At 49.8% G+C, this 24,672-nt stretch overlaps 1 protein-coding gene across 3 annotated transcripts in view; it reads left to right on the top strand.

Annotated features, from left to right (window-relative positions):
* Nucleotides 1-4,799: 4,799 nt before the first annotated feature.
* Nucleotides 4,800-24,672, top strand: part of St3gal1 (ST3 beta-galactoside alpha-2,3-sialyltransferase 1) — a 76,984-nt gene continuing 57,111 nt past the window's right edge. Inside the window, exon 1 of one of the 3 annotated variants that reach the window (XM_052747934.1) lies at nucleotides 4,800-4,971. The gene's annotated coding sequence lies outside the window, so the exon portion shown is untranslated. Of the gene's footprint in view, nucleotides 4,972-5,619; nucleotides 5,742-6,002; nucleotides 6,145-24,672 lie in introns of those variants that run through there. The other 2 variants (XM_052747936.1, XM_052747935.1) reach the window with 2 other exon arrangements.

The following is a 24,672-nucleotide window of genomic DNA, read 5'->3' as shown; positions in this document are numbered from 1 at the left end:
GATCTGAAAAGAGCAGAGAGAATGGAGAGGCTCCCACAGTCCTTTCAAGAGCATTCTCCAGTGACCTAAAGGCCTCCCACAAGGCCCTACCTCTTAAAGGTACAGAGCACTTCTCACTATTTCCATACTGTGATCAAACCTTAACTTAGGATCCTAGGGGGGATAATTAAATGATGAACACCGCCCAGACAACAATTGGTCTTCCATTTGGCTTCTTTCATGGACACAGGAGATCTAACAGGGAAAATGAATTAAGAGTTTCCTGTTCAGGCCAGTGAGATGGCTCACCTGGCAATGGCACTTGCCACCCAGTCTTAGGACCTGTTTGATCCCAGGGACTGACGTGGTAAAGATAATCCACTTCTGCAGGTTGTTCTCTTACCTCTCTGTGAGTGCCCCCCAAATAAATAAATAAATTTGTTGTTTTTATGTAAGTGGGCAAGAGCTTTCTGAGTCTACTTCAAAGACTGTCTTCCTTCCCTCCTTCCTTCTTTCCATTTCTTTATACAGTACTATAAACTGAACCCAGACCTCACACATGCTAGGCAAGTGCTCGACCATGGAGCCACATATCCAGCCCAGTTTACTCTTCAGAAGTCAAGCACGTTTTGTCTCCCTTTTCTGATAGCTCTAACTAGTATTAAAGCTCATCCTTAATACTTTAATACTCATCTCACACACACAAAGAGCCAGCAATGAGCAATCTCTCCTTCCAGCTTCCCAAGCCGCACTACTTTGGACATTTCTACACGAACCGCTTTTCCTAAGGAGCCTTCAGGAATTCCTCATTGGGTAGTCACAAATGACTGACACCAATCAGCATGCTTGGTGAGTCTGGGAATGAGGCTGATCACACAGGTCTGGCTGGCTCAAACGCCCTCCAGGTTTCCTAGGATTGGAGGGAGTTAACATGCCATGTTCACTACATTCCCTGAAGTGCCAAACCTAGAGGGCTTTTCTTCCCCAGTGGTCAACTCGGTGATGGACACACAATGCTTGGCAGCCTGTGCAGGTTGCGTTGGTGACCCCATTACCTCCTGGATGGGCTTGTCAATTGGATTCCTCCCCTGAACAAGGTCTAATATTGAAGGGATCAACAGCCAGGGCGTGGGACTGAAATAATTGTCCCTGCTGTGACAGTGGTATCAGAGGCTGGGAAAACAAACAAACAAAACAAAATAAAACAACAAAACCCCAACTCACCCAAAGTATTAAGAGATATTCCAGAAGAGAGAAAACTTTACACACACGCGCGCGCGCACACACTGTTGTGTAACTGTTTCCTTCATATTGGAAACCTTCCCTCGAGAGGTGAGGGGGAAGCTCAGGAAACACATAAGGAGTTTATAGGTCTTGTGGGGCCCCTCCCTGAGATTACGTAAGCAGCTAGCAGTTGCAGGGGAGAGAGGACTCTAGTGGAGTAACTATCTGCACGTGGTGTAGGGAACTCCAGTGACGCTATCTTTCTGACACTCAGGCTCCTGTTAAGTAACCCCCTCAATGTGTTGGTTCACTGAGCTAAACTTGAATGGAATAATTTCTTCAGGTTGTCAGTGACCGCTCTATCTGGGTGTGACTAGGTTTCTGTGCATCTCCCTAGGAAAATTAATCACAGAGAGAGAGAGAGAGAGAGAGAGAGAGAGAGAGAGAGAGAGAGAGAGAGAGAGAGAGCAAGTGAGCCAGCAACAAGCAGTCTCTCCTTCCAGCTTCCTAAGCCGCATTAGTTTGGACATTTCTACATAAACCACTAAGGAGACTTTAGTAATAATTCCTTATAGCCCCGAGACCCAAGAAAGTACCACCCAAAACACAAAATAGCATGTGCTGGCCCCTCTGCAAGCCTCCGGCAAGCCCCATCACCCTGCTCTTTTCTGCACAATCGCCCAGTGGGATTGGAACCCATTAGTACTTTTCCACTCTGGTGTGCCAACAAAGGGGGAAGGGGAAAGAGAAAATCAATTTCCTCAGCCATCAGTACGACAGCTTTGCTGTGCTCTGAACTCATGGGGAGGTGGCAGTGTGCACTAAATCCATGTCAGGGCTCCCCAGGAGACCCGCTGTGCAGGCACTCCCAGTAATGACTACTTCCAGTGGTTCCCCAGCAGGGCATGTTGGGAGATATGATCAGGGTAACAAGTAGAAATGCACCCCTTGTATGCAGCCTGTTTCCTTTGCTTCTGGAAATGGTCCAGGGTGTCTAAAGTGCTGCGTGCATGGAACATCACAACTCCGAAAAAAAAAAATGAAGAAGAAAAAGGAGATAGGAAGCCTATCCTGTTACCTAGAAAGAAGTTTGTTGTACCAGACAGGGAGCAGGTGGATTAAAAAAAGGTCCCACCTGCATTTCCTTACCATAAGTAGATGCATTTTGTGTAGGTAAGGTAATGGTTTTATGCACAGTCACTATAGTTCACCAGAGTCATTTGTGAAATCATCCAGGGACCCACTAAGAATCTGGGGTGGAAACCGAGCTGGTGTGGGCTCTCAACAGCGTAGTGTAATAGCTAGATGGACTGGGGGCTATTAATTTGCCTAATCTAAACCTCCCTCCACAGAACCCATTAGACTATAATAGCAGCCTTCTATTCACATAGTATGGTTCCCTTTTCCTAAGTGATTCCCTATGCACTCATGGTTCCTTGCAAGAATGCGACCATCAATTCATCCAGTACTTCCTTACTACCTTGTGAACCACAGGGAGAGGACTGCAGTCATCAGGAAGCAGTGTTCCTCAGCCACAGACGGCCTCATCAAATCAAGAGGCACACAGCCAGCAGATACAGCCTTGTAAACCACAGGGCACTGTTCTTGGCAGTGAGGCCCCGCTAGGTGACCATTTAAACTGCATTTGATTGAGAGTTGCCAGGGTGTGCGTGCCTGCTCTAAACTGTGTCTCTGGGTACCAAGAATCTAAGTGGCCCACACCAGATATGGCTGGAAGATGCTGGGCTATGGAGGGCCAGTAGCTGATACGATGGGAACTCTGCCCTCCTCTCCCATACACACAAAAGAATGCCAGGTGCTGCAGTCTGACCGGTGTCTCAGAAACAACAAAGCTTACAGAGAAACTTCCAAGGGGCAAGGATCTCACCCCCTGTCTAGCATGGAAACCCAAATCAACCTAGGACAGCAGGGCAGAGGATCCAGCACAGGTCATAGACACCTTGGAGATCCCTCCCTCAAATTCCCTGAGGATAGGGGCAGTCAAGTGGCAGGTAAGGCCCCAATGAGGCTTAATTGAAGGAAGGAGTCCTTGCACAGTACTCCCCAACCCCGACAAGTGGAATTTGTGGGTCTCACCCCCCCCTTTTTTTCTAGTAGTTTATTTTCCCTTTGTTTGCCTCCTTTCTAATCAATTCTACTTCCCCAGGTCTTACACAATGCCTCTACCCTATCTAGACAGGCCAGGAGCACAGTTAAAACCACTCCTTCTTCCTTCAGCAGAGGGCTTGAACTGGGCTCTCAGAAGATGCCAAGGTCAGTTTCAGGATCTCTGCATGCCTGTATCCACTTGCTCAGCACAACCACCCTAGCAAACAGAAGCCGACTATTTGCAAGTGAGGACGTTAAGGAACCAAACCCAGGAAACAGAGGACATCCCAACGAGCCCCAAATCACACAATCGTGGAGAAGCGCAGCAAATTCGCTCCTACATTACAATCTCCTTCTGATGAGTGAACAGCTAGGCAGCCCTAGCCTCCTCCACTGCAAAGGTTTATCCCTTGAAGCAGCCTCGGCTGAAAACGGAGACTCCTGCACACCCTGTCTCTCCTCTTAACATTCCACGAAAAAGTTTGCAGAAGAAATAGTCCCAGTGAGAGGATACAAACTGACAACCCAGATTTTATAAATGCTTTTTAAACCTACTATTTAGGATCTAGGACCCTCGCTTGGTAAATTCCGTATCCATTAGCCTCACTTCCCTATTAAAACAGAGAGGGACAGAAAAGCTGCAAGCCTAATCCCCAAAGCAAATCCCCAGCCCCAAACTACCTTGGGGACCGCTCTAACTCAGGTTCCCACTTAGCTCAGCTCGGGACCGCGCTGCCGCCGGTCCATCTACAAGGGTAAAACCCGTGGCGAGCAGGCGGGAAGGGCGGGGATGTGGATGCTACGGCGCCAGACTCTGCGGCTCTGAGCCCGGGCTGCACAGACCAAAGCCCTGGTATCCGCGATCCCTAATCCCGCCATGCCCCTCCCCCAAACTCCCTAAATCCCACCTCGAGTCCCACGCCCTTAGAGGAATTGGTGGCTCTGCCGGGTCACCCGTAGGGGGATCGCCACCTCTCTCCACTGCGCACCCGACTGGGGCTCTTCTGGACACCTCCAGCCACATCTTCTCGGTGCACGGCCATCAGCTCGTCCCCGGGGTTGACCCCACGAGCTTTAGGCCGCTCGGGAGTTCTTCCCTAGCCTCGCCCGCTGTTCCCGCAAAGCCCCTCTCCTGGGGCGGTGATCCAGTCCCTGCGCCGCCTCCTCCGGCATCTCTCAGGCCGGTCCGGCCTCCACCCAGTCCGCTGTGGTCCACGTGGCTCGGGCAGAGCTATATTGGGCTCGCAGGAAGCCCCAAGCAAGGGGAAAGCCGAGCCGAAGCCGGCGGGAGGGGCGCAGGGGAGCCCGGGCTTCTAGGGGCGGGCGCTGGGCGGAGGAAGGGGAGGGTTACGAGTCGCAGAGGCGGCTGCGGGGCTGGGCGCGCCCAAGTCGCCGCTTGGTCCCAGCCGGCGGGCGAAGGTGGCCCCTCCCCGGACGCCCCGCCTCCGACTCCCGTTACACCCGGGGGAAGGTGTTCCAGAGGCCGCTCCCATCCTCACCCCGCCTCCCGCTTCCCCGGCGCTAGCCTCCGCCGGCGGAGCCCACTATGCCAGACACTTTCGACACTTTGCAAAGACAAAGAGCCCTAGACCGGAGGGAGGAGAGAGGAGGAGGCAGAAGAGGAGGTAGAAGAGGACCCGGAGGTGTGAGCTGGCCGGGGTGAGTATCCCGGACACATCTCCTTAGATACCTCTCCGAACCTCCTCAGTGCCCCCAAGCCGGGCAACTCCGGCGTGTCTCGGGCGTTGGGTGAGTGCGCACCCAGCTGGTCGCTGTCCGGGTGCCCCCGGGTCGGTGCCCCCTCGTGAGTTGGAGCTCGGGAAATTCCGCATGTGTTCTCTGAGTACAGAGGTGATCGTCCGGACCCCAGAACCGAAGGTGTGGGGAAGGGGTTAGGAAGGTATGACAGTGGATGTGGGACCGAAGACCCTTGGCGCCAAGAGGGAGACACGAGGAGGAGAGAGATCTCTGTCTCAGCCAGGCCACCACGGTGGTCTCAGGAAGAGTGTCAGGGAGGAGATTCCACCTCTGGGGTTCCAGGCTCTTTGGTGCTTACTGGAGAAGGCTCCCGGAGCTCAGTGGGGAGCCTATGGTGATTGTGGCAGAGATTGCCAGAGCGGCCACGGTGACATTGCACCCAGCACCACAGTAGATCCTCGCCCGGGCCGTGGGTAGGAGACTCCATCAGGAGCTGATGGCCCACACTCTCTAGAGAAGCCGAGGTCTTGGGCTGGGACACTGTAGGGACGCTTGGAGCCGTTAGTTATCTAGACCAGAGATAGTGGGACAGTATCCGGATGGAGTCTCCCAATCCGCTGTGAGCAGGCGCAGACCCGGGAGGAGGCTGTTGGCCCCCAGGACACCTCTAATCCCGCGCTGCTCCGGATCTCCGGGAGAAGTTGGCACTTAGGACAGGACAACTGGATGAGGTGTGTTGGCAAATGGGTGGATTAGCGTGGGCAGAGGGAGCACAGCGGTGGCAACTCGAAACTTGGGAGTCCGCCCCAACCCCGTTAGGCGCCGCAGCTGCCAAGAAATAATGTGACAAAAGTTAGCAACTTGTCTGCATTTCTATAGTGTGACCTGCGCAGGGCACGGTCCGCCCCTTTGATAAGTGTACCGGGTTGGGGAAACGGTGACACCAGACAAGACGACTTGGTTGGAGTACTGTTAGCTCCAAATCGGACCGTTGCGCAAGCAACTTTCAGCCCTCGGAGTTTTTGTTTGTTTTTTTTCTTCTACGCGTGAGTGTTTGAGCGTGACCTTGCGGGAGGCTGCGCAGCTGAACTCGAGATAGGCATTGAGTCAACCGGTGCCCTCCTCGTGGTACAGGTAAGGCGTCTTCGCCTTGCCGCATGACGGGGTCTCTGGAAAGAGTGCCCGGACCCACTCCCCCCCATTCCCAGTCTGCTGGAATCTGGAGTGTCTCCAGCCTCTTGCACAAGGGTCCTAGCCAGTAGGAATTGGTGGCACTCCATGAGAGGATGTGTGCGCCCAGGAGCGCGCGAATGGGTGGGGGCTGGGCTGGCCACGGCATCTCGGAGCTTGAGTCCCAGGAGACATCAGTGACCCCGAGCACTGGAACAAGCTCGCTCAATCGCTACATCAGGCATTAGCCTGACTTTCACTGTGTTTGTGGGGAACCCTCTCCTCTCCCAGTTTATCACTGCCGCGCGTCCCCCACGCCCTCATGGACTTGTGGTGAGATGAAGCGCCCACCCCTCTCTGCGGCAGGTGAGGGGTGCTCCCCAGAAGAAAAACTGTTAGGAGCAGGGGACGGGACTGTGCAGTCTCTGCCGCCGCTCCTGGCACATGGTAGGTGCTGATACTGTACTCAGCGAAAAGGCCTCTAGGACGGAAGGCGCTGGCCCTCGGAACGCCCCTCGTCCCTTACCACTACTACTACATTTATTCATCCAGCGGCTTCTAGGAGCGCGCTGAGCACCTACTACCCCCCTCGCTAAACCGGTGTGCATGTTTCTGGAAACTGCGGGCGGTGTCCCCTGGTTTTCTTTCTTGGATCATGGCCCAGAGCGCCCCCAGGTTTGAAAAAGAGAGGTGCACTGCCCCCTGCTGGCTGCCTTGGAAACAACGGCTAGGCTAAGCTATGAGAAGGGGAGACCAAAGACTCAGCCGGGCTGGGCCCCTGAGCCTCCACGCACTTCCCCTTCCTGCCCCAAACACCAAAGCCTTGTTATTTTCTGAACTTCCGCGAATGGCTGAAAAAAAAAAAAAAACAGCTAAAATCCACCATTCTGTGTCTCCTGCGTGTGCCTAAAATTGGATGTAGTAGGATGGAGACTTTCGCTGTAAACATGTGATTTAGCCTCTCAGAGCCTCAGTTTCCTTATCTGTAAAGTGGAGCCATTACTACAGGCTCCAAAATGAGCCCTGCAGAATAGACACTATACATAACTGTATGTACATGTATACTGTGCAAACATATGCTTACAGTATGCTTGTGCGTGTGTGCGTACGTGGACACGAGCCGACCAAAGGAACGAAAAGTGAACTTCTCTGTCCTTTCTGACATTTCCTCTTCCTACCATTTTTTGTTGAAGTCATACTGACCAACAAAGCCAGGGCATGGGCTTAACAGGGGCTTCCCCAGACTGGCTTTGCTTCGGGCAGCAACATCCGACCAGATCTGGAGCTAGAAAACAGGAAGTGTTGCTGGAGTTGACCACGGGGGTTTCTTTAAGGGTGTGAGCTCGATTCTTCTGGGCTCTGCAGCCCCAAGTTGACTTTTTCTGAGCTATTTGTAGACGGTGCCGGGTCTAACGGTCTAATCTGCAGGTGCCAGCTGCTACCTCGCCCGGCCCACACTGCTCCTCAGGTTGGGACCTCTGCAGGATTACTTGATTCCTCTCAGGCTTGGGAAATTATCCATGTATGGGCCTGGAAGAAAAGGATGCTTTGGAGATCCTAGATCCTCATACGGCTTTTTGACAAATGAATCTCCATCTCCTTCCCCCAAGCAGCCTGTCTTGTCAGGATTCTACCCTAGAAACAAGTGTCAGGCAGACCTCTCGCGGGAAGGACTCTCCAGATGTTTGCCTTTGATACCCGCCCCCATCAGTTTTCCTGGCTACAGTTGCTGACTCAAGGGGTTTGTGTTTGGACGGAGCTTTGTGGAAGCTAAACCTTAACTTTCATCCCAAGCCCTTCCCAGTCTCCAGAAAGCAAACAGAAAAGAAAAAAAGTAAAGTCAGTCAGTCAACTTGTCCTTGTGCAATGGCCTCTTATCAACAGATATTTCCCAAGATCCACGCAGATATCCAAGACCTTGGCTACCGTGGAGTGCTATAACAAAGTCCAAATTTTAAACTGAGCATATCAAAAGGTTAACAATAGCTAACAACGAAATAGAACAATTATAACAATATTCAGCAATTAAAGGTGCTTTAAAACCTATCCGTTTAAAACGTCTAGAATTTTCTATGTAGTGTTTTTTTGGACTTCAGCTGATTGTAAGTTACTGAAAACTGGAAAGTGAGACCACTGAGGGAGACTTCTAGAATACTTTCCCAATGGCTGCTTGGTGCATGGAGAGCTGGCCTGGTCAGAAGAAATCCACAATCAGACTTTCAGAACCCTCTGGGCAGTTGCATGATCCACATGGAAACTGCACGTCCCATCACTGGCCTGAGAACCCAAGAGTTTGTCTGTTCTCATTTGGTCAGAAGAACTCAAACCAAACGTGACCCCGGTGAGAGCCGGCCTTTGAGTCTCAGTGCCAAGGCTCGATTGCTTTGCAATGAGGCACCCAAGCTATTCTGGGTCCTGGGTCTCGGTTTCACTCTGCAAAACAAGAAGCCGTGGTGCTCTGCCCACAGTCACCTGGGGCCTCCTTGTGAAGACAGTCCCCACCTCATCTATGCTTACTTAGATTCTTCTCAGAACTAGTCTGCTTGGGGCGACTGGAGCATGTTACCTACCCCCAGTCCACAAGCCCCTCCCTTCTCCCTGACAGGGTGGCTTCCTGTCTTTCTGAGCCCTCTCTCAGGGCTCAGCCCTCTCTCAGGTCAGACGTTTGCCAGCAGTTCTCAACACTGGGTTTTGAGATGAGTTCTGACACCTGACAGTGCATTTGTTGTGATATCTTGGGGCTCCTGTGGGCAGATTGCAAAGACACCAGGGTGACCTCCTTGTCCGCGGACGGAAAGTGACCTTAGACATTATTCTGTTCCACCCCTTTGCTTTAATGCAAAACTGTGAGCCCCAGGGGAACAGCACCAGAGTGGTGTGTTAACCTTTTAAGCTCCCTCATCTCCAAACCCACTCATTTCTATCCACCCGCATCTTGATGGTCTAATTGGAGACCCAACATCACATATCATTGGAAAGTCTGGAATTCACTGCTTCTTTGCTTACATTGGTGAAGACGGCTGAATTGCTTTGATTCCATAGGAGCCAGTGTTTATGGGGACTTTGTTTTGTTCCACATACCTCACAGGGAGCTGGAGATACCAGGAGTGGAAAAACACACAGTCCTTGAACTCTTGCTGTCCCAGAGGTCTCAGTACTCTGGGAGAGATGCATGGGATGATAAAGGGTAGTGCCGTGTGTGGTATTTATCACAACCAAAGTCACTGGTGCTGAAATGGCCACCAGATGGTGAGCCTCTCTTCCTTGAGGGGTCCACAGAAGAATCCTGCGGGGGGAGGTACCAAGCCTCGGGAGTGCAGGGTTTCTGCTAACTATTGGTCTGTAGCAGAACAGATGTCTTTCCTTGAATGGTGTAATACAGATATCAAAAGTGTCTTCCACCCTGGGTATGCAAGAAAATAGAGCTCCTAAGATGAGAGGCTGCCTCTGGCTTCTGCACAAAGAGGTAAGGGAACTGAAGGTCGCAGGAACCAGGTGATTGGGCCTCAGTTTCCCTCACTGTGTCCTTTTCTCTGGCTGGTTTATATGCTAGGATGGTAAGAGCCTGCGGTGCCCTCACTGCAAGCTTCTGAGAGTGTGATGATGGGCCTCGGCATGATTGTGTGGGAAGCTGAGAGGCTGCGCTGGATTTGCTTTGAAAATACATCTTAATGCTCCGTTGTGAGTGTCTGACTTCACACTTCACACCTGCACACATCACTCCCGTGTAGATTTGAACAGCAGATTTGGGAGGCCGAGTTAAAGTCTGGACCCAGCAGCCAGAGGTGGGAGGAAGTGCTGGCTTTCAAGGGGGCAGGGCCACAGGCCAGATGTGTGAACAGGTCAGGCCTTGCACCTCTGTGCTCCACGTTGAGTGAGTGCGTGGGCCTCTCTGCTGGACTGTGGGCCTAGGGAGAAGATGCAAGTGTGGGTTCTCTCATGGAAGCTCCAGAGCCTGCAAGTTCCCGTTGAATTAAGTCTATCAGAGAAAGAGATTGGGCCGGGGCATGAGCCTGTTCTAAATGGTGGACTGGAGTTCGAAGTTCTGGACAACCTTGTAAAGAGGCAGCTGATTTTAAAGTAAAACAGCTCCTTAACCTCTCTGAACGTTCCTCATGCTGCCCCTAGAGGAGTCTGCCTTTCTCATTCCTTTGAGTTGTATAAAACCTTTAAAAACCCCTTCTTCTGGGCCCCTGGCAGTGTGATCAGGATCTGTCCCTGGTGCAGGAGCCGGCTTTCTGGATCTCATTACCTATAGTCAGACACTTTGCTCACTCCCGATAAAGCGGGGAGGAGCTTCAACTGAGTGTACCAAGCTTAGCTGTCCCCCCATGGGAGAAATTACCCTGTTGGAGGAAGGGATAAGGGGTGGAGGGGAGAAGGCGGGGGTGGGGGGAGGGATGAGAGAGGGGGTGGGGGGAGGGATGTTCTTCTCTAAAGAAGAACAAGAGTGCAAAATTACGAAGTAGTCAGAACAGGGACTGAGAAGCGGCCCCAAAGCACTGTTACCAGGGCCAGTAGCCTGGTTCCAGAACACTGTAGGTTGGCTGGGAGAAGGATAGCTTAGATCAAGTTTAAGGTGCCCAGAAAGGACTGAGTCTAGCCACCATGATCCTGGGGGGAGGTATGATGGTTAGTTTTAAAATGTCAACGCGCCACATCTGGAATGAACTGAGAAGAGAGCCTCAGTTGAGGGACTGCCTAGATGTGCCTGTGGCCATTTCTTTTTGTCTGTCTTTATTGCTAGTTGATATAAGAAGACCAAACCCACTGTGGGTGGAATCATTCCCTAGGCAGGGGGCGGTGGGGGGGGGAGGGGGAGAGAGTAAGTGGGTCCTGAGCTATATGAGGCAAGAGAACGACAGATGAAAATTAATTAACCAGCGGCACCTGTGCATTCTACTGTCCCTGCTTTAGCTCTTGCCTAGACCTTGCCTCGGTGGTGAACTGTAGATGAAAATAAACCTTTCTATCTTCTGTGTTGCTTTTGGTCAGGGTATCGCTCATGGCAACAGGGAGGAAAATAAAACAGGAAGGGTCTGGTGTCGGGATGTTTCCCAGGTCAGAGGGCCAATCCAAGAAGGGAAAACTGGTGCCTGGGACTTAGAACTCCAGGGTCTTGGGTTTGTCCCAGCTCACATGTTAGACCTTCCATGTCCTAAGTGGGAGATAGTAAAGAAAAAGGCCCACCTTGCCTCTATTCCAGGAGTTAGGAGGGGCCTAGGAGACAAGAGTTTATGTAAGCATGTCTTATTTGCCCCCCCCGAAGGATTTCAGTAGCATCTACTTTTTCTTAAGTGTTTAATGTATGCCCCAAAGTACGTAGTGTTTTAAACATCTTGACATTTTGGGTTCAGACAGGAAATGGAAGTGGAGAGTTGCATAAAGGACTTTTTTCCCACCCCCAGAGATTGGGGCAGCACTTGGGGGAAATCAGCAGGAAATGACACGGTACCTTCTCTGCCTCTGGAAAGGAGGCACAGGAAGAGGCTAGGATCCAGGAGAGCATGGCAGTACAAATCCGCAGAGGTTCTGGGGAGAAACCGCGGGCACTGGAGAAGAAGGACAAGCACTTTGCCCTAGTCTGACCTGCTAAGTACAGCCTCAAGCTTCTGAAAATACAGCCACCCAGAAGCCAGGGATGCAGGCAGGGCATGGGGCAGGGAATTGAGGCGGCAGAGGGTGGAGGAGGGGGTGTCTTTACAGTATCCACCTGAGAAGGGAACTGGATGGAGTCGGAATTGGGTCGACTGAGGAGATCCATCCCATACCTGCTGTCTCAGTTGACTCTGCCACAGCCTGAGGCAGTAGTACTTCAGTCCAAAGATTCCCAACTGTCAGTGAGAAGCCAGAGGCTAAATCCCTTAGGTGGAGGCCACAGAGTTCTTAGAAGTCTTGGTTTAACCCATTGTATCAGATTGCCCCTAAGTGTATCAAAGATGAGATAGTAGTGATAGTAGCAAGGCCCTTTATTCATTTTCTGTTGATAAAGCAAAATGCCTGAGGCTGAGAAATTGTAGAGAAAAGGTTTATTTAGTTTATAGTATTGGGAGTTGAGAATTCAAGCAGCATGGCATTGACTCTTGGGACGTTTGCTGGGTCAGGTCCTAGTGAACGCCATTAAGGGCAGTGCACACTAGGAAGAGATAATCAGGAGTCAGAAAGGGGGCTGGAATGGGGGTGGTCTAGTCTAACATTCTCCCCCTAGGCCCCACCTACCTTCTTTTCACATTGTTTACTGGGGACCAAGTTTCCAGTATGAATCCTTAGAGGACCCATTAATACCACATCGAAACCCTGCAGACCCCCAGCTTGTCTTATCTCTACTCACATCTCAATGGGAAGTCTCAGGGCACCTCAGCTAGATACTCCGTTCACGGACCAGATCACTCACCTGTTCCTTGCCTCAGTTTCCTCTTCTGTCACAAAGATATACTTTGTACAACCAATATGAAAGCAAGTTTATGTTGCTAGGGAAATTCTCAGGAATCCACAAGGTTGACCCCAGCTTATACTACTAGCAATAGTGGAGAGGGTGCCTGAGCTGTCCTATCCTGGTAATCAGATCGGTGAATACCCTAACTGTCATCATAGAGCCTTCATCCAGTAACTGATAGAAACAGATGCACAGGTGTACAGATGCACAGCTAAGCACCAGGCACAGTTCTGGGAGTCCAGTGGAAGAGAGAGAGGAGGGATTATATGAGCAAGGGGGCGGAGGGGCGGGGGTCAAGATCATGGCGGGAAAATCTACAGGGACAACTGACCCAAGCTCATGCGAACTTCCAAACTTTAGACCGACAGCTGTGGAGCCTGCATGGGACCAGACTAGGCCCTCTGCATATGGGAGATAGTTGTGTAGCTTGGTCTGTTTGAGGGGCCCCTGGCAGTGGGATCAGGATCTATCCCTTGTGTATGAGCTGGCTTTCTGGAGCCCATTATTTGTGGTGGGACGCCTTGCTCAGTCTTGATGCAGTGGGGAGGGACTTGGTCTTACCTCAACTGAATGTACCAGCTTTGCTGACTCCTTATGGGGGGCCTTACTCTTTCGGAGGAGGGGATGGAGGGTGGGTTGTGGGGAGGAGGAATGAGAGGAGCATCTGTGGCTGATATGAGAAATGAATAAAAAAATTTCTTAAATAAAAAAACAAGTTTATTTATTAATAATTTCACTGTACATCTTGGGTTATAAGAATTGCCCAACAAATGCTGGGGCTTCTGTGTATGTGTGTTTGTGTATGTGTGTGGTGCATGCATCTGAGTGGGTACATGCCCATGAAAGCACATGCAGTGATATTTTTATGCAATGATATTTTTATGCAGTGGTACATTCATAACTGAAAGCAGGACATGGGGTGTTTTCCTCTATCATTCTCTACCTTATTGCCTTGATATGGGGCTCCTTCCTGAGCCAGAAGCTAACAGTTTTGTCAAGGCAAACTCTTGGGGTCCACCAATCTCTGATCCCCAGTGCTGAGGTTACAGGTGTGTACAGTCGTGCTTGGCTTTTTACATAGGTTCTGGAAATTCAAACTCAGGTCCTTCTCTGAAACAAAGGAAGCCTTTTTACCCGTTGATCCATCTTCCTAACTCCCTAAATTCCAGCTTTTCATTCCTGAGGAGGTTAATTTCTGGACAGGTTGGTGTGGGGACAGGTTGTGCCCCCACAATGGCATTTAAAAAACCCATTCAAAGATCACATAATAAGACCAGAATATTTGCATGTTAAAAGTGTCTTCTAATTAGTCTGGGGTTATTTGGAACTTTTTTTTTTCTGATTCTTTCTATGTATGTTTTTGTTTTATTTTTTTCCTCTAAAATGCTGAAGTTATTCAGCCATGTAAGTATGAAAAGTTTTTTTAAAATTTATGTTTGTTATTTTTAATTGTGTATATGTATGTGTCTCTGTGTGGGGGTATGTGCACATGAGTACAGGTCCTCACAGAGGCCAGAGGCATCAGATCACCCTGGAGCTGAAGTTACAGGTGGTTGTGAGCCTTTTGATGTAGGTGCTGGGATTTGAAGTCAGGTCCTCTGGAAGAGCAATATGTGCTCTCCCATCTATAACTTGAAAATTTTAAAGAAAATATAAAATAAGGGTTAAAAAATCAAAATTGGGGCTGGAGAGATGGCTCAATGATTAAGAACATTAGCTGTTTTTCCAGAGGACCCAGGTTCAATTCCCAGTACCCACATGTCAGCTTATAACTGTCTGTAACTCCAGTTCCAGGGATCTGACACCCTCACGCAGACATACATGCAGGCAAAACACCAGTCAATGCTCATAAAAAGTAAAAAACTCAAAATCAATTTGACCTGAAATCACATGCCTTTAATCTCCCAGTAGCTGGGAGGCAAAGGCAGGTAGATCTCTGGGTTCAAGGCCAGCCAGGACTATATAGTAAGACATTTTCTCAAAAATAAATAAATAGATCAATCTATTTATTGAATATATTCATTACATTGCATTATTATTGAATAGAACAATTGAATAGAACATTAGTTCCAAGTGACTTGGTAGAATTAAAAAGTGACATTGGGAAGGGATAGCTGACATATGCAGAGAAAGTACTTCCTCTAAATTTCACCAGATACAGTTAAAAAAAAAATCTAACCCAAATGATTGAATTGTAATAGATTTGGCTTCATTGAAACAAAACAACAAAAACCCATTTGAACGCACCAGGCACTAATGGAGCCAATTGGCTAAAAGTTACCTCCAGGCATATTTACTTAGTAGAGAGCTCTTGAGAAAAAAACCATCATTAAAGTATGTAAGTAAGTAAATAAAATAAATAAATATTTAAAAAATAAAAACAAAGCAAACCTGTGACTTTTCTAACTGAGATGGAACAACTCCAAAATACTGTGTCATGCTCAACAGGCCCACATGAAAGATGGCAATTCATCTAATTGGCCATTTACTTTTTCAGAAATAAAGGGGTCAGTGGGAAGAAAATACAAACACAACTCTTTCTTTAGAGCCAAAGAACACTAGCTGGGAGCTTCAACTGAATCTTCTGCTTTCACTGGCCATGTAATGAAGGATTCTTACATGGGACCCTCCCGGGCTTTGGTGAACTATGGCTATTGCAGGGCCTGAAAGAGCCTCCAGTGTCTGGGAGCTAAAACACCTCGGGAACAAAGAGCCCCAGCTCCCTCTGGCTTGAGTTTCTGTACCTGGGTTACTTTCTGAGGGTCACATTTCATAAAGCTTCTTCCTGCTTTGCTGATAAACATGCAGACCATGGGACTGTGAGGTGTCGACATATAAAAGCACTTTAATGATGGTCAGGGGACAGCTTTCAGATTTCTATTCTCTCCCTCCACTGGGAGAGTCCTGGGGAATCCAACTCAGGTAGCCAGCTCTAGCCTACAAGCAGGCTCCCTGGTAGGAGATTCTGACCCCTCTGACATTGCACCCCTCATCCTCACAGCAGCCTGGGTGGTCTCTGTATTTTTATTCTAACCTCATGTCACCAATTCAGAAACTGGAAGCTGAGTCAGAGAGATTAAGACACTGATGTAGATAGCGTTCCGTAGCCAAAAGCGGTGGACTTGGAATTTCCTGGTGCTTTCCGAGCCCAGTAAATTTCAGAGCCCAGATCCAGACCACATGCAGTGTACTTAGGAGCATGATCCTGTACCCTGCAGCTCTGCATTGTAGAGGTTTGGGGGATATGGGGAAGCAGAACTACATCTAACAGGACATCAGCTCCCAGCCCAAGCCCCTAGATTTACCCCATCGGAGCCATGCTCCTTAGTGGCCATGGACTCAGTGCTTTGACTACCTACCTAGTCAGATGGAGGTCCTGAGTCTCCCTATCCTGAGTCTAAGACCAGCAACCCCACCCTCTGGTAGACTGGTGCTTGTTGTCAGTGTGCCTCAAGAGGCGCATTCCAATCAGGCTTCCTGGGTTGACATGGTTGGTTCTGGACTCACTTGTCTTTGCCATCTTTACTTCCAGCTCATGCCTCTAATGGCTTTTTTTTTAAATTTTATGTTTATTTATGTATTTATTTATTTGTTTGTTTGTTTGGTGTCGGCATGCACTGAATCCAAATAGCCTGTGGTGCCTGGGGACCTAGGGATGCCCAAGGCCATGGTGAGTCTCCCAGAACTGGAAACAGGACCTATCAGCAAGGCTAAGCATCTAGTTTGCAAGCCAGCCTGAGAACGTCCCCCAGCTTCCTAGCTGAGCACCTTGGGAGGTCGACCTGTTTCAAGTGAACTGAAGAGTGAAAGCCTGTGACTTTGAAAACCCTCCTTTTAATAACATCTTCACAAAAGACAGGAAGATGTGTTGTTCCTTTCGTGGAAGATCTGCTAATCCCACCACCTGGTGGAGGGTCAGAGGGATAAAGCCTGTTGCTTGGGAAATATATTAGCTGCCGCAGCCAAGAGCCTCTCTGTGGGGTGCAGAGCTGGAAGTTTCAAAGGCTAATCTTCAATGTAAAAAAAATGTGGTCTTTTGGCCAAAAAGGAAATTAAAATGAAGTGAGAAGATAAGACGGGCTGTTAGTTGTCCTTTCCACCCACTTTATAGGAACTTTGGATAAAAAAAAAAATACCTTCCTGGAGCTGGCACGATGGATCAGTGGGTAAAAGTGTTTGCTTCAGGCAAGCCCGAAGACCTGTTCCATCTTCAGAACCCACGTGGAAGGAGAGAAATGACTCCCAGAGAAAAGCTGTCCTCTGACTTCCACATGTGTGCCGTGTCATGTGAATGCTTGTGTCCACCCCCCACCCCTCACATGCACACACACAAAATTTAAAAAAAAAAAAAAGATCTACTTCTGTAGTGGAATCATTCATTGGCTCTGGCATAAAACCTTGTGCTGTTTCCCTGTCTGTACCTGTGACCGAGGACCGACTGAAGGAAGCAGCTGTGTGCCCAGAAGTATGTACAGGATTTCACAGACGAAACTGACCCCTATGCCATGCCAAACCCACAAAGCAGAGGAAGCAAGCCCTGGAGGCTGTGGAGCGAGTGTGGAAAATGGACAAGCAGCATATGGCTAGAAACCATCCTTGGCATGCAGTCAGGGAGGTTTTGTCTTTTGCCCTGAGCTGTGGAATCCTGACTGTTACCTGGAATGAGTGAGGGTGCCGTGAGTTGATGTAACGATGGCAAGTTCCAGAGATTGCACGCTATCTTAGCGTGCAACAAGAGTTATGAAATCCTAACGGGTGCCCTTGTTCAACCTTCTCCTCCCAATAGTTCAATTATTCATCTGCTGAGTCACTCACTGATTCATCGGCTCATTTGTTAAAAGTATTCGCTCTGCCACTTCATAGCTGTGTGACCTGGAGCGAGTCGTGCTATTCTGTGTTTCCGTTTCCGCATCTGTAAAACAGAGGTCCTCGTAGTACCCGTCTTCCAGAAGGTGCTAGGCGATTGCCAAGGGAGTTGCTACTCTGGAAGTGTTTGGAAAGGGTTGCTGGAGCCGAGCTCTGAGTGACAACCTCATTCAGCATCGTAATGCCTTAGCCGTCTTCCTTAACCACTTTGGGGCCATTTCCTGGGCTAAACTCCCTGTGGACATCCTGGCTGGGCTTGCACACTCTGCATGTAGGGACCTCTCTGTCCACAGAGGCTCCATGAGGTAGAAAACCAGTCCTCAGTGAACATCTTTTGAAAGAGAGGGACTTTCCAGAGGAGGCAGCAGGCTGGGGCCCTCCTGGGTTTAAGACTTCAGAGTGCGTTGGCTGATGTCAGAGGCAGGTGAGAGGGCCAAACAGCCTCAGGGCTGCACACTTCACTCAGCTCAGGCCAGACCCTCAGGGGCGCTTGCTCCGCCCCTTTAGTGGTAGTGTCCGGTATCCCTGTCTTGCCTGCCTCACGCATCCGAGTGGGCCTAGGAGCAGGCCGCATGTGGCTCTGCCAGGCTGCCACCCCCACTGACCCTTCTCAGTGGACGGACGCTTCCACCCCCTGAGTGAGTCTGTGTTGGCCTTTGTGTATTCCAGCCTGCTTCTGTCTTGCCCCTTATCTCTGTAAGCACCTACCAGGGAATGAATGCACTGGTTGGCTGTTGTGGTTCATTTGTTTCTCCTTCTGGGTAGGGTTGGGGACACACTTGTTATTGGTGTTTTCACAGTGAGAGGCTGAGGCATGGAAACCAGTCAAAACCCTAGTCTCCGGGGCAGGACAGGCAGTTGGGGCTATTACGTACCTTCTCTATCAACTTGTCTCCTAACACACTCAGTCTGAAGGGGGGTGGGCAGTAACTCCGTCTCTTGCTGTATTGAGCCCCCCCCCTCGCTCATTTCCCTATACATCTCTACCTCTCTGCACCTCATTCTTTCAATCAGATAAGGATCAGAGACAAACAGTCCTCCTCCCCCATCTACTGAGCTGTACTGTTGAGAACCAAAAGTAGGATGGTGGTGGTGGCACTCCAGGAGACCTGCACCAGAGGCTAAGTCCAAGGTTTCCATGGTCATAGGCAAAGGTTTCTTCCCTTCCTCCTTCTCTCACTCCCTTCTTCCCTCTCCACTCCCTCCCTTCCTTCCTCTCCCCTCCCTCCCTCTCCTCCTCCCTCCCTCTCTCCCCCTCCCTTCCTTCCTCCTCCCTCCCTCCCTCTCCCCCCTTCCTTCCTCCTCCCTCCCTCCCTCCTTCCCTCTCTCCCTCCCTCCCTCTCTCTCACCCTCCCTCCCCCCTTCTTCCCTCCCTTTAGTTCCCCGTTCCTTATTCCATCTTCTCCCATTCACAAGATTGGCTTCACAAAGCTCCTCCTTTAAAGAGAGGTTGGCTAGAAAACATTGCCACATCTCCTCTCGCAGCTCCCCAGCATCCTCAGGAGGACCTGCCCTGAGCTGCATCTGACGCCCAGAGAAGAACAGCTCAGGCTGCTGCCACTTCCTCTGGAAACCAACTCAGGTCAGGAATGTCCTATTCGGAGTCTGGAACTAACTCCATCCCCATCCAAATCCCCAGAGGAGGAGGAGGAGGCTGAGGCACCGAGTTTCTAGACCGTCTATCTGCCTGCAGGCCAATGACAACAGAGAAAAGCATGCATCCTTCCTTCTTTATGACCACTGTTTCTCACCTGTTCTACCTTGCAGACAAAGAAAGTCAGGTTAAGAGGTAGGAGCAGTCAGAGGATGCTCAAAACAGGACTTAGAGACTCGGGTGCTGGAGCTGGGATCCTGCCGGCTGCTGGAGGAATAAATGGGCTATTTCAGTGTTCTCTTCGATGGGCTGCCTGGCCAAGCGGTCTCTACCCACTTTCCTAGCATACCAAAGTCAATATCAGCAGAATGAGTAGGTAGGGAGGGCACCGTACTCAAGGTGGAGGTCATGAGCTGGGGGATGAAGCAGGTTTCACTTCACAGCTGTGTTTCTATAGATCTGTCGATGCAGTTGAAGTCAGGGTAAGGCTCAGCTCTGAATGTGAATGTTGGAGTATCCTATCCAGCGGAGCCCTGGCTTTGAACTTCACCTCCACCCATTTCTGTGTGACCTTGAATAAATTATGGAACTACTTCACATCCTCAGTTTTCCACATCTCTGAAATAGGGGTGGACTAGAAAGGTTCAGAGTTATATAATGAAGGTGGAGAGAAATTATGCACATGAAGTGTTTAGCATGGCGCCAGCCTCCCTAGCCAGGCTCAACCATAGCCACTGTTGTTAGCGATAATATTTCTCCCTCAAAGTAGCCAGACCTCAGCATTTGACTTTCAGATTCAAAAATACACATCACTGTGAGGAGTCCGGTGTGTGGAGCCTTTGCTAGATATGGAGGCTTCACGTTAGAAAACGGCGCTCCCAAGCTAAGGAGTCTGTGGCTTCTGACCTGAAGTCCGTCCAGATTCATGTGAGTGTGTCACTCTCACACCCAGAGGAGAGCTGTCCTCCTGTTCTCTGAGCAGCCTCTCCATCAGCCTGTGGCACCTACACCGACTTCTAGGTCTCCCCGCCCACCCTACCCCCCCAGCTCTCGCTAGCTTCTCTGTCTGCACTTACTCCTCAGAAAGTCATCCCTTCTGCACTCAGATGCAGCCAGACACTCATCATCATGATGATCCCATTGTCCAGGAACATCATCCTGGGACAGGACTCTAGTTAGGAAATGGCTTGTCCGTTCATAGTCTCCCGCAGGGTAGAGAGTGATACAGCTCCTTGTGTCTGAGACTGTGTCCCTTCCCTCCACAGTGCACTTCTGGAAGACAGTGCCCAAAAGCCTACTGGTGGCCTCACTAGGGCAAAGTAGTGTGTGGCACAGCCCAGTTGAACCTTATAAATGGTCACAGGAAGTAAATTATGCCGGTTCTGGCCTTTACAAGTGAGTTTTGCTATGCATTGGTTTCTATTTCGAACTCCTGACTGTGCTAGTCATATGAGCAAGTTGCTTAATCCCAAGCTTCCATATATATTCTTGCTCAAAAATGATAAAAACTGACAGTACACACACACACACACACACACACACACACTATGAAGGACAGTTTAACCAAGTGCCAGTCAGCACTTAAAGACACCGCCTGCTATGCCCACTACGGCTTTGTTTAGTTTTATCGAAGTGATTTCATGTTCTTTTTATATAATTTTAATTCTTTAGATTTTCTGTTTTGGTTGTGCATTCATGTGCGTGCGCCTCTGTGTGGAGGCCAGAAGCTGATGCTGGTTGTCTCCCTGGATGTATCGACGACACCTTAGTCTTTGAGACAGAGTCTCCCATTGAACCTGCAACTCACTATTTCAGTTAGGCTGGCTGGCCACCAAGTCCTGCAGACCTGTCCGTCTTTGCTTAGCACTGGGGTTACAGGCGTACACTACAGTGCCTGGCTCTTATGTGGATTCTGAGGATCCAAAGTCAGTCTCGCCGGTTGTGGTGGCGCACGCCGGTAGGATTTGCTGAAGGAGGCGGAGGCAGGAGGATCACGAGTTCAAGGCCAGCCTGGGCCAAAGTCAGTCTCCATGCTTGTGCCGAAAGCCCTTTACTCCCTGAGCCATCTCCCAGGCCCCCGAGCTCTTGTTCATTCATCTACTTTTCCACACAGCCCTGCAAGACCATTGAAGCAAGCGTACTTCGCATCTTACCCACCAGTAAATCTGAGAAAAGCTGCTTCTCTAAAAATCACACACTTGACTGGACTGCCCTTCCCTGTGGCACACCCCGAAGCATCCATGCTGTGTCAGAACATGACATGCCCATGGCCCCCTGAGTAAAGAGTCCTGTAATTCATAAATGCAGCGATCGGATCGGGCCAGACAACATTAAAAGTTATCCAGACAATCATTTTCTGCTTGGAGGGAAAGAGAGAGTTATGATTTATTAAATGAACTGTCTCTGTCTCTCCGGGAATGATGTTGAGTTTTATTTCCAGTTTCCTGCCCTAGTCTGAGAAGGCACAAAATTGGAGAACAGTCTCTTGTGAGATTTACTGTATAATACTGTGCGGCAGAAAGGCACGTCTGGTGAGGCGTGGGGGGCTGTGGATGGTGGATGCACTAATAGGGTCAAAGAAAGAATGACTTACGGATCCAGGGCAGGGAATAAGAACACAGAGGAATATAACCATGATTTGTTTAGCTGGAATTTGCCCTAATCTATGCTCCAGTTAGTCAGTAAATGTTCTTCCTGTCTCTAACTGTCCTGGTTGGAATCCAGCAGCTTGGGTTGGTACTCATGCTGCCTGGGAGATGGACAGGAAGAAGAGCTGAGCTGCTTGGAACAAGTTGACGCGGCCTGGAATCCACAGACTCAGTGAACCAGCCGGGTAACAGAGGGGCCAGTCTTCAGCCTTGGGGAAGTCACTCTCTTCGAACTTGGATTTCCTGTCTGTAGTCTTGGGAAGTTGTTCCTGACCCCATAGAGAATAAGTATTATGTCTGAGTTTTCCTGGGTGTGAGGCTCGTGTGTGGAGTGTCTGAACCCCCACCAGTGATGTTTCAGCGGTGAAGATTTAGTTGTCGTCTTTGTTGGAAGGTCCTCCTGGAAGCTTCAGCCTGGACAAATAGAGGCATGCCGTCAGGGCTTGCTGGGGACAGAGCTGCAAGGTGGCCTTTCAGCAAAGTGTTTTTGGGGGACTTGTGCTAAGAAATACGGGCATGGGGAGTCACAGCAGTGAACTGGCTGTTCTTGGCGTCAGCAGCGGGCTTTCCCTGTATTTGAGACTCAGTACTAGGACAGCGAGGTTGAGCAGCTGAGACGGTGGGACGTGAACGGAGCTCAGATGCCCAGAGATGCTTCTCGTTCCTCAGCCCTTTGAGGAAATGTCTGAGAAGAGCCACAGGAGTGGGGAGGTTAGTTTGGCCCATAGTTGCTGAGGTTTCCATCCATTGTGGCTGAGTCCATGGCAGTGGGCCTGCGGTGAGGCAGAACCATGGGATCATGGGACAAAGGAGGCCACTCAGCTCAGGGCTGCCAGGAAACTGAGGGAGACAGGGGAAGTGGAAGAGAAAGGTACGGCCTTCGAAGGCACACTGCCAGTGACCTCCTTCCTCTGACCAGGCCCCATGTCCTACTTTCCATCATCTCCCAATAAGGGCATCACATTAGAAATCCATCAGTGGATGTATCCATGGATAAAGCCAGGCCCCTTGAGATCCATTCACTTCCCCAAGTCTCATCAGCTGATACCGGAGCCTTTGACCTATAAGACTTCAGGAGATATTTTGGATTCAAACCAGCCATGTCCAGGCCAAGGAAGGAACTGGATCTGGGTGGGTTGCATTGCTTCCGTGAGATCCCTGGTCTTGGCTTGGTGCCTACAGGTGCCAGTCTGTAGACAGAGGCTCAGTGGGGAGCAGGGTTACATCTTAAAGTGATTCTCAACTAGAACAATCAAATATTACCTCCAGGGATGCATATATATTTATGTACATGCAGGCCTTTCTGTCATGATGTTTTTCAACTGTTCAGTAAGGTATAACCTATATTAAGGCCCAAACTCAAGTACAGGCATCTATTACAGTGTAAAACGGCCCTACTCCAATTGATACTTGGAGCTTCGTCTCTTGTTCATTCATTCATTTAACAGTCACCAAGTGCCTCCTCAGTATTGTATATAAAATATATAAAATTGTATATGCATCTAATAGGTAACCTGCTGCTGGCCAAGTACGGCCCCTCCTCCACCAAGGGGCTCCTTCTAGGGAGAACAGTGACAGCAGACTGAAGAGAGGCCTGGTGTTGAGTAAACCTGTGCTGTATTAAAAAGTGAATAGACGGCTGGGCTGTGGTGGCGCACGCCTTTAATTCCATTTAATCCCAGCACTCGGGAGGCAGAGCCAGGTGGATCTCTGTGAGTTCAAAGCCAGCCTGGGCTACCACGTGAGTTCCAGGAAAGGTGCAAAGCTACACAGAGAAACCCTGTCTCCAAAAAAAAAAAAAAAAAAAAAATGAATAGACAATAAGTGGGTGAAGCAAAGGGAACAGTGGGTAGCCCAGAGTAAGGAAAAAAGACCTCTAGGCCAGCTTGTGTGCATGAGACCCAGGATTTGATCCCCAGCAATGCAAAAAAAAAAAAAAAAAAAAAGGAAGGCAAAAGTAATAGTAATTAACTTCCCTATATACCACACCGGGGACTCTGAGGAGAGTCAGACACCCCCTCCCTTCATCGGTTAGTGATGCAGGGAAGCATTTTTGTAGAAGTACAGATGCCAGGGGCTACAGTGGCAATGTCTCTGTCTGGGAGTCAGCAGAGAGAGGGGTCCTGGGAAGTGGCCTTTGTACTGGAATGTGAGGGGTGGGTAGAAAGGGCAAAAATAGAGTAGATTGTGCCAGCCAGTGAGGTGTGGAAATCAGGTTAACGTCAGCAAGACCTATTCTAGATACTGCTGAGAGAGTCGAGGCTTCCTCCAGCATTTGCTAAGAAGCAAGACTCCCTCCAGTCGTTGCTGGAAAGCAAGGTCCTTCTAGCTTTTACTGGCAACCACGGCTCCCTCCAGCTGTTGTTGAGAGTCAAAGCCCCCTCCAGCTGTTGATGAGAAGCACGACTCACTCAGGGGAGGTCCTGGTGGCCAGATGGTCAAGGGGCTGGGACTGGGGCTGGTGGCCCCTCCCCTGCAGCTCACTCAGGATAGGGTCGGAAGGAGAAGGTTTTGGGTTTTTTTTTTTTTTCCACTATTGAGACTCTGAGCCCTTCTGCTTATGTCCCTTCCGCTGTCTTCCCCGTAAACATCCTGCCCCAGCGGCAGCTCCTGACAGACTGTTTATAGTCAACACCGTATGTGGTTTCCAGAACCAGACCTAAGCCTTTAGACACAGCTGGCTTCTGTTGATCAGTTATCTGCCAATTCTTCACCTGAAACAGCTCTTGAATCTCCTCCCCACTCCTCTGGTCCCAGCTTTTTCTCCTCACCATCGTCCGTAGGCTAGCTTCCTTCCTAATTTGCCACGAACTGCTATGGAGAGGTACAGGGTGGGTATGTGGTTAGCAGTGTTTCCCAGAAAGATACATAGTCCAAACCCCAGGGCCGATCCAGCCCATTACTCTCATCTTCCTGACTCCGGGTGGATGCATACTTCTGATTGGCCG

Source organism: Peromyscus californicus, unplaced genomic scaffold, assembly GCF_007827085.1.
Source record: "Peromyscus californicus insignis strain IS unplaced genomic scaffold, ASM782708v3 Scaffold_20__1_contigs__length_68692818, whole genome shotgun sequence".
Classification (NCBI taxonomy): Eukaryota; Metazoa; Chordata; class Mammalia; order Rodentia; family Cricetidae; genus Peromyscus; species Peromyscus californicus.
Note: the sequence above shows the minus strand (reverse complement) of the source record. Positions and strands in the feature narration are given on the sequence as shown.